The sequence below is a fragment of the Nematolebias whitei genome, chromosome 20, assembly GCF_014905685.2.
Source record: "Nematolebias whitei isolate Nwh7 chromosome 20, NemWhi1, whole genome shotgun sequence".
Lineage (NCBI taxonomy): Eukaryota > Metazoa > Chordata > Actinopteri > Cyprinodontiformes > Rivulidae > Nematolebias > Nematolebias whitei.
Window position 1 is genome coordinate 13,913,905 of NC_056517.1, and position 10,463 is coordinate 13,924,367.

A 10,463-nucleotide genomic window follows, 5' to 3' on the forward strand; every position below is an offset into this window, starting at 1 on the left:
GTGACATTTTATGGTCTGAATCTTTTCTGCATCATTCATATTACTGTCACTATTTTCAGTTCTCAGATTATCTGGAGTCACTGAATCTTGTTAATATACCTGAATCTGTCCATCACTGCAACTTTCACTGTTTTTGGGTTCTGAATGATCACGTCTTCATTAATGTTTCTCATGGTTCAATTATGGGGGATAATTGCCACACTGTTAACTCCTGTAATCACACATCAGTCACAAAAAACTCAAGAAAATGTCTGATAATAATGTTGCTACTGCTCTCAGGTATTCAGCCCAACCCTGGACCCCCCACTAATTACAGCACACCAAATGACTTTAAAAACGCCTCTGGGCTTCATTTTCTGCATGTAAACGCTCGTAGCCTTCTGAAAAAACTTGATGCTGTGAAAATCCTGGTCAGTTTTTCTGGGGCTGATGTTATCTTTATTTCTGAGTCCTGGCTCAACAAATCTGTAATGAATAATGACGTGGCAATCAATGGATTTAACATCTACCGCTGTGATCGTCAAAAAAGAGGGGGTGGAGTCATTATTTACATTAGAGATACCCTGGTTTCAAGTATTGTGACTTCCAAAACAATTCCAAATCAGTTTGAAGCCTTATCTGTAAACATCACCTTGAATGGAGGCCAGGTTTTAACTGTAGTCTGCTGCTACCGCCCCCCCCACAGCTTCACCTGAGGCATTAAATGCCATTAAGGAATTCCTTGGTAATTTAAAATTCACAGAGGTCTTTTTAGCTGGAGATCTCAACATTGATTGGTGTAAGTCGACCCCCCTCTGTGACAAATTCAAGGAATGTTGCTTGTCTTTTAATTTATCCCAACTGATCGACTCCCCCACCAGATTAAATAAAAGCCACCCTGACAATTCCTCCATCTTAGACCTGTTTCTAACTAATATGCCTCACAAATTCCCTGGTACAGGTGTATTCGCTGATCTTTTGAGTGATCATTGTGTGACAGCGGCTTTAAGAAATATTAAACTTCCACCTTCTAAGCCCAGATTAATTAAAAAAAGGGATCTGAAACATTTCTGTGAACAGTCATTCCTCTGGGATCTGTCTCACTTTGACTGGCATCGTATTCTGTTAACTGATGATGTGAACTCTGCTTGGAACTATTTCCATAATAATTTCATTTATTTCCTGAACTTACATGCTCCTTTTTGTCAGTTCAGAATAAAGGGACGAGACAGCCCCTGGTTTACTCCAGAGCTAGCTGACCTCCTGCACAGGAGAGATCATCTTTGGGCTGCAGCGAGAAAATCTGACTCAGACACTGACTGGTTGAGTTTCCGACAGATGAGGAATAAATGTACAACTTCTGTCAAAGCAGCAAAACGCAACTATTTCTTATCTCAGACTTCCAAAAATCTAAATGACCCTAACAGATTCTGGAAAACAATTAAATCTCTCTCAGGCACCCCCCAATCATCTGACCTCCCATCACAACTTCTCGTCAACTCTGCTCCTATGTCAAAGAAGCACGAGATCCTGAACTGTTTCAACAAACATTTTGTTGCTTCTGGTTCTTTATTTGACACAGTTACTAATGGAAAATCAGCCACTTCACTTAATAACCAAACTTCTACAAACCAAATCCCTCCTACAAGTCAATCCTCAGTTAATCACACCTTCTCTTTTTCTCCGTTCTCAGTCAGTGAGGTCAATAAACTGTTAAAAGATCTTGATCCTAAAAAATCTGCAGGTCCAGATGAACTTCCACCTTATTTCTTAAGGCTGGCTGCTCATATCATCACAGTCCCTGTGACCCACATCTTCAATCTCTCCATAAGACAAAACTCCATCCCAGACACTTGGAAAACAGCCTTTGTTCTTCCTTTGCTGAAGGGAGGTGACCCCACCTCACTGAACAACTATCGACCAATCTCTAAACTCTGCATTTTAGCCAAGGTTCTAGAAAAACTGATAAACTCTCAAATCAAAAATTACCTGGACTCATTTAACATCTTACCTCCACATCAATCTGGTTTCAGGAAACAACACAGCACAACCACTGCTTCACTGAAGGTTCTTAATGACGTTGTTGAAGCACTGGATGCTAAAGATTATTGTGCTGCACTTTTCTTAGACCTGTCTAAAGCTTTTGACACTGTGGATCATAACATCTTGTGTCATAAACTCTCAGAAATCGGTTTCTCAGATCACACCATTGGTTGGTTCTCTAACTATCTTTCAGACCGGAGGCAATGTGTTCAACATAATGGTACTTCCTCCAGTTATTTAACATTCAACAATGGTGTACCACAAGGCTCAGTCTTAGGACCCACCCTCTTTACAATCTACATACATAATGTAGGTAAAAACATCCCTAATGCATCCATACATTTCTATGCTGACGACACAGTTGTTTATTGTCGAGCTAAAACAGTTGCTAAGGCTTTCCAGCTTCTGAAATCTGCATTCAACATCATCCAGACAGATTTGTTCCGCCTCAAACTTGTCCTAAATGCCGAAAAAACCAAAGGGATGCTTTTTTCAAATAGGAAGTTGGTCCCAGCAGTTCTTCCTCTGATTTTATCCTCAAATGGTGTCCCCATTGAGTTTGTTGATTCCTATAAATATTTGGGTATCTTGGTCGACTCACATCTTTCTTTTAAGCTCCATGTGGAAAACTTGGTAAAGAAACTGAAAGTTAAACTGGGTTTCTTTTTCAGAAACAGATCCTGTCTAACCCTGAATGCTAGAAAACACCTTGTATCTGTGACTTTCCTTCCCTCAATTGATTTTGGTGATATTATTTACATGAATGCTCCTACAAGAACCCTGCAGATGTTGGATGCTGTCTATCATGGTGCACTAAGATTCATAACTGGCTGTGATTATCGTACCCACCACTGCACCCTGTATTCATTGGTTAACTGGACATCATTAACTTCACGCAGACTCTCTCACTGGTACATTTTCATCTTTAAATCACTTCATGGTCTGCTGCCTTCATACATCTCCTCCTACATGTCTCTGCGTGAGTGCAGCTACGGAGTGCGCTCTCAGGACATTATTACCTGCAGTGTTCCCTCAGTGAGGACTGAACTAGGCAAAAGGGCCTTCTCCTACTCCGCTCCTGTTTCCTGGAATATCTTACAAAAAGATTTGAAGCTCTCGACCTTGACCTCTCTAAGTGGCTTTAAGAATCTGTTGGACTCCTGGCAGGGACCAATGCAGACATGTTCCTGTTTTTAGTTTTATACATTTGTCTTGGAATCTAGCTGTTTTTTTTGTTTTGTTACCTTTTTCCTTTTAGCCATCCTATTTGTTAAAAAAAAAACAAAAAAAAAAAACTGTAGTATTTTTTATAACTGCTTATTGTTGTTGCTGTTGTCCATTGTTGTCATCTTTCTTTGTTGAAATCAGGTCTCTCTTGTAAATGAGTCCTCGAGGCTCAATGGGATTTACCTGTATAAATAAAGGTTGATTGATAAACACACACAATACGTGCAGTCATTTTGAAGTACATTTTACTCAGAAGGGGGCAACACGGTGGTGCAGTTGGTAGAGTTGCTGCCTTTCAGTGAGCAAGTCGCCCCAGTTCATACCCCGGTCGGAGTCCTTTTTGGGTGGAGTTTGCATGTTCTCTTTGTGCATGCGTAAGTATTCTCCGTGTACTCCGGTTTCCTCCCACAGACCAAAAACATGCATGTTAGACTGATTGGTAACTCTGTAGATGAACAGATGCTCAGATATATTCATCATTTAACACGGATTCCTCATTTTTCTGGACTGAATAAAACGTGCATTGAATTTAAGGAAATGCAAACGTGAGACGTCATTTATGTTTGACCCATCAAAATGAATGCGGTCATTTATTTACAGAATCAAAATTTAACATCAAACATTTACATTAATTTGGCAAATTATGAAAATAACAACATAAGCAATCAATCAGGAAAAATCATACGGCCATGATTTTTCCGTTGCTTCACCACAGACATTTATGAAACTGTACAATTATGATCTTTTACCCACATGGATGTGGGTGAGCATTTTACACAGACATTTCTAAAATATCTGGAAGAATTTCTACTTGAGAGAAAAGTTTAAAGATGAAAGAAGTTAAGAGGGAGTAAGAGGGTGTGTGAGGGGAAGTAAGTGTTCACCAGAATCGACACTCTCCATCAGAAACCCAGCTCGCCTCGGTACGCTTGGTAGGAAACTTGACCCATTACCTTTCTGATGATAATCAGCAGATATGGTGTTCCGTTAACGCTACCTGTCCAGCGTCTCCTTAGTATGGCTGTAGCTCGTCAGAAGTAGTGGCGAGTGAAAGGTGTTATATTCCCATGGAACTCGGAAGAGCTTGTTGTCATGTCAGGATCATCCCGTCTCTCACAGAACTGAGCAGAACTGAACAGAACAGAACTTCTCCAGAGCTTCAACAGAACTGAACTCTCAGAACAGAACTGTGCAGAAACAGCACCCGAGCAGAGACTGAACACACCGATTGGACTGTGTATCCAGCAGAACTCCAACAGCACTCCATCCGAACTTACTAGACCAGGAAGTACTGACATTTTAAAGAGCTGTTTCCGGTTCACTTTTGGGAGTATCCCCATTGGACAGAAACAACCAGACGGGGTGTGTTTTGTGACGTAAGAGGTTAGACGAAAAACAAGAATTGTTATGGAAAGATCAGAAATGTTCTCACAGACAGAGAGAGTTTTGTTTTGGCGCGTTTCAGAAACAGGTGCCAAAAACCTCTATATTACGTCTGAGAGGATTCTAAAAACATGACAGTTTTAACATAACAACTTGTTTTGCGTTTGACTCCAACCTTGGACCAACTTACACTTGCTCATTCAAAAGCAGAAATCAGAAAAGGCATAATTACTCTGTTACAGCTTTGACATGAGAATAAAAATCATTACACAGTTAATAAAATTGATTAGTTCACTGCCACATCTAAAATGGTTTGAACTAAGACACTTTGATTATCAACATTTGAAAAATAGTAATGATAATAAAAAGAGAGTGTTCTTTTCACTTGAATCTTCAAGAAAGAAAGTCTCAGGATGGGTGAACCTGTATTTCTGAGTTCAAATCAATGAAATGACAGTCCCTGTCCCACAAGGTTCTTAAGGTCAAGATTTTTGACCTTAGACTTAGTTTTTGACATGGGCCTAGTCCACTACAACTCTAAATTGTCCCCAAGTCAGAGTGAGAGAGTAAATAAGCCATTTGTCTTATTTGTCTCTGTGTCCCTGCGATGGACTTGTGACCTGTCCAGTGTGCCCCCTGTCTCTCACATGGTGATGGCTGGATTTGGGCACCAGTGACGCTGTGACTCAAAAAGGAATAAGCGGGTAAAGATAATGGATGGATGGTTTGACTCTGAAGGTATCCCATATGCACTTTTATTAACGCGGAAAAAGTGAAGTGAAGTGATGCAGAGCAGCTTTAAACTTCAGAAGGACATTTAAGACATACTAAGCCAGAGCTTACATTTGGGAAACAGACTGTTGCATTTATGTGCTTCAATGAGCAGCTGACATTATTTTCCTGCTATAACACAAGTTCATTCCAGCTTGTTAGCCTGTGACTACTCATGAACATGTTTCCTGACAATAATCTAATAGCAAATTAAAAGTAAATCATGTTTAATGTAGAAGTAATGTACCGCATTTTTATAACTTCACTCAACTTCCCGAAGTCTTTATGAATGTCTTTGACGCTTTACTTAAAATACAACAGGATTGCGTTCCAAAGCCCCTTGGAAACATGTCTTCAGAACTATTTTCTTAGCAGCAAACTTTTTGAAATGTAGTGAGAAACTTAACTTTCCTCCTATACATCCTTTCATTTTTTAAATTGGGCATAGGTACATTAATTTAACCTTTAAAAGAACACAGTCTAACAGTATACTATATATCAGTCACATGAAACTAAGCATGTTTTTACTAAAATGCATTACACATGTTATACCTGACCTTTTGTTTGTTGATTGATGAAATTGGCACCAGCCCTCTGAAACCCTGAACAGGATTAACATTGCACATAAAAAGTGAGTATTTTTAAGGTACCATCTCAAGCTGTGACTGTTAGAGAATAGTTAGCATAAACATAGGCACATTTTAAGTTGTGGTCCTAGTAAATTGTAAGTTTTGTGTGGGCAACTTAAAAAAATCTTGGCCAATTTTTCTGTGCATGACTTGCAAAACTGCATTATAGGCTGCACAAATTATTTTGTTGCCCACCCATGTCGATACTGTACTTGCCTCAAATTGTTTTGTACTCAACCTAGCAACTACAATTCACAATTTAATCTACTGGAATACACTTTTAAAATGAAAACAACATTTGGAATAGATTTTCTCGTCAGTATAGTTAAACCTGGACATTTAGCATTGTAGCCCCAGATGCTTTATGAATAACCCTGAAGCTCACAATCTCAAGGAATTTATAAGCACAGTTCTATTCAAATCAGAAAATAAACTCCTTTAGTAATTAAACGCTTGCCTAACACCACAAGCAGATTGGGTTGAGCTTTATCTGCAAGCTTCATGCCACTTCATACACCTGCATGGAGAGTCTGAAGCTGGTGCAACATTGGAATCATTTGTAATATGGGTGGCTTATGCTGGTGGGGGTGAGGTCTGGGGGTTCTCCCCCATAGATGCCATTTCATGTATTCTGGTGTATTTTAATGAGTTGTAAAACATCTTTGTTTATCAGCATAAGTAAACACTTGATGCAATAATTATTTTAGAGAACATGGCAAAATAAGTAGTCTGGCCAACAGCTCTCCTTGTGTGAACAGAACAAGCTCTACTTCTCTCAAGCATCCTAGCACCCCCCTTAGTTCGCTGTGGTGACCCCTCCGAAGGGAGTAGCCAAAAGAAGAAGAAAAAATCCTATCCCTCCACTAATGATATTCTCATGGCCTCTGACAATGGACAGGTGTCTACACTGGTCGTGTTAGACCTCAGTGCTACATTTGATACAGATGATCATAATATTCTATTACAGAGACTTGAATACAGTATTGGAATTACAGAAACAGCTCTAAATAGGTTTAAATCATATTTATCTGATAGATTCCAATTTGTAAATGTAAATAATGAATCTTCATCATACACCAAAGTTAGTTATGGAGTTCCTCAAGGTTCAGTTCTTGGACCAATATTCTTTACCTTGTGCATGCTTCCATTAGGTAATGTTATTAAACAGCATGGGATACATTTTCATTGTTATGCTGATGATACACAGTTATATTGTCCATGAAACCTAGTGAATCCATTCAGCTACTTAGACTACTAAACATGTCTTAAAGACATAAAAACCTGGATGACCCTAAATTTTCTGCTTTTGAACACAGATTTAGGAATTAATTTTTCTCCTCCTTGGATGGCATTAATCTGGCCTCCAGCTCTAATGTTAAAAATATTGGTGTTATTTTTGATCAGGACTTGTCTTTTATTCCCCACATTAAAAACGTTACTAGAACTGCCTTTTTCCACCTGCGTAATATCACTAAAATTAGAAACATCTTATCTAAAAATGATGCAGAAAAACTGGTCCATGCATTTGTCACATTTAGACTGGACAATTGCAATGGTTTGTTACCTGGGTGTCCAAATACTTGTTTAAAACGTATTCAATTGATCCAAAATGCTGCTGCCAGAGTCTTAACTGGAGTTAGTAGGAGAGATCATATCTCTCCAGTTTTAGCTTATCTCCATTGGCTCTCTGTTAAATCCAGAATTGAATTCAAAATCTTACTTCTAACCTACAAAGCTCTCAACAACCTAGCTCCATCTTATATTTGAGATCTTATTGTTCCATAATTTCTTAACAGAGCACTTCGCTGTCAGACTGCAGGCTATCTCGTGGTTCCTAGAGTTTCCATAAGCAGAATGGGAGGAAGATCTTTCAATTATCAGGCTCCTCTCTTGTGGAACCAACTACCAGTTTCTGTCTGTGAGGCTGACACATTGTCCAGTTTTAAGACTGGGCTTAAGAGTTTCCTTTTTTGATAAGTCCTATAGTTAGGGTTGGTATGTTATGTTGCCTTAAGCTTAGACTACTGGAGGACAAAGTGACCTAATTTCCTTAAATGAATTCTTAAAATTGAATAGTTTTCATTCTGGCAACTGTTCAATGGGATCCGTCAGCTCACATCTCTGCCCATAAAAGTCCAAAGTCATTGCACATTTTTATTTTGATTATTTATTAAAATTACAACGACAGGAGACATTGTCCATGTCTGTGGTGTAGATGTTACTGCTACAGCAGGTGCACCAGCTCACACACACACTGCTGCCAGCAGAGACGCTGACCGCATGTCCCGCGGGGATGAAGCGCCTTCATCCACCTTCATCTGTGTCTCAGACTCCAAAGCAGCGCAAACAAACATTTTAACATCACAAACCATCACAAACGCAGCACTAACCACTTATTGTATTTACTGGAATTTTTGACATGGGTGGGGTGTCAGCTTCGCCTGCTAATCTGTGCGCCCTGCAGACAGTGCACGTTTTACACACAGGAGCGTCTCCAGACAGCTCTGCAGAGCGTGCACAACTGTCATTGTGTCAGAACTCCTGCATACATTTCATCCATCCATCCATCCATCCATCCATCCATTTTCTTCCGCTTATCTGGGGTCGGGTCACGGGGGTAGCAGCCTAAGTAGGGAGGCCCAGACTTCCCTCTCCCCAGCCACTTGGTCCAGCTCTTCCGGGGGAATTCCGAGACGTTCCCAGGCCAGCCGAGAAACATAGTCCCTCCAGCGTGTCCTAGGTCTTCCTCTGGGTCTCCTCCCAGTGGAATGTGTCTGGAACACCTCACCAGGGAGGCGTCTAGGAGGCATCCTAACCAGATGCCTGAGCCACCTCAACTGGCTCCTCTCGATGTGGAGAAGCAGCGGTTCTACTCTGAGTCCCTCCCGGATGATCGAGCTTCTCACCCTATCTCTAAGGGAGAGCTCAGACACCCTGCGGAGAAAACTCATTTAGGCCGTTTGTATCCGAGATCTTGTTCTTTCGGTCACAACCCAAAGCTCATGACCATAGATGAGGGTTGGAACGTAGATCTATCTGTAAATTGAGAGCTTCGCCTTTTGACTCAGCTCTCTCTTCACCACGACAGACCTGTACAGCGCCCGCTTCACTTATATATTTTAAATATATATTATATTTCAAAGAAAATAAACAAAAAAGCTTACAGTAAAAAAAATAAAAATACGAGTGAAATGTTTGATGTGTATTATTCACATCACGTTTCAAAATTAGTCAAAATAACAGCAATTAAAATGTCGAAAAGGCAATTTATTATCTAAAATAAATGGATGGATTGTCCTTAGCTGCACAACGGAGAATTGAAGCACCTGAAGGCAGTGGTGATAGAGATCGGAGCAGTACAACACGCAGGACTGAATTCAGCTGAGAAGAGTTCAGGTCGGACAGTGAAGTTTGTGCATGCGTGTGTGTGTGTGTGCGTGGGTGTGGGGGTGTTAGGGGGGGTTGGGACGCTTGACCGAATCGGAGCTGCTATAATTCACTGCTCTCTAAAATAGTAATTTCAATTCAACCTTAATTTACACAGGTTGTTAGTCCGGAGCCTCGTCATTTACAAGAGAGACCTGTTTTTAATCAATTTAATCAAATGTTTATAGATGTTTAACAACCTGTTAAAATACATCAGAATGCAGGAAATGGCATCTCTTTTATTCTTTTATTCATCTCTTTTAATTTTCTGGGGGAGGAACCACGGACCAACTCCACCCCCAGCCGGACCACCTGCTATTTTTGTTCCTGCGTGTGTGTATATATATATATATATATATATATATATATATATATATAGTTTCAAGGGTTATTTTTAATTTTTATACATTATGTGTTTGAAATCAATGATAATACACAACTCTTATTTTTTTGCCTTTGTCTCCTAAAACTGGTTGTGAATGACAGTTGTGTTAACAACATAGACATGCATGGTCACGCGGTCAGGCAGATGAAGAAGACTGGCAGGCAATGGTCCCTACAGAGATGCACACAGGCATATTACTGCCAGTAATATTTCATATCAGACTTGAAAGCATTGCATATGCATCCTTGGCAGCTGCACTCTGAGGCAGAAAATTATGTCTATTTAAAATTATTATCTCCTAGAGCCACATTGAGCCCCCAACCCTCAATGCCCAGCACAACATCATAAGTCCCAATCTGAAATTTCACTTTTATTCTCCTCTGCCTATCACTTGCCACCATCTTGAGAGTACATTTTAGATTCCCATCCTGTGCAGGTCAAACCTCTAATTGGATTGGAGATGAGGTGTACAATAATGAATACAATTTTCCTCTAATTGTACAGATGCCAGCCTCCGCTTTGTTCTCAAATTCTTAAGCAGAAAAAGTTTCAGGATTTCAATTAATGTTAGATTGTTTACATACACACACACACATACACACAAACACACACACACACAC

The 10,463-nt window shown here is 40.0% G+C and overlaps 1 protein-coding gene across 1 annotated transcript in view; it reads left to right on the forward strand.

Annotated features, from left to right (window-relative positions):
* The window catches only part of LOC119426845 (partitioning defective 3 homolog), a gene marked incomplete in the record, with an annotated part of 408,661 nt that overhangs the window by 66,944 nt on the left and 331,254 nt on the right, over positions 1-10,463 (forward strand).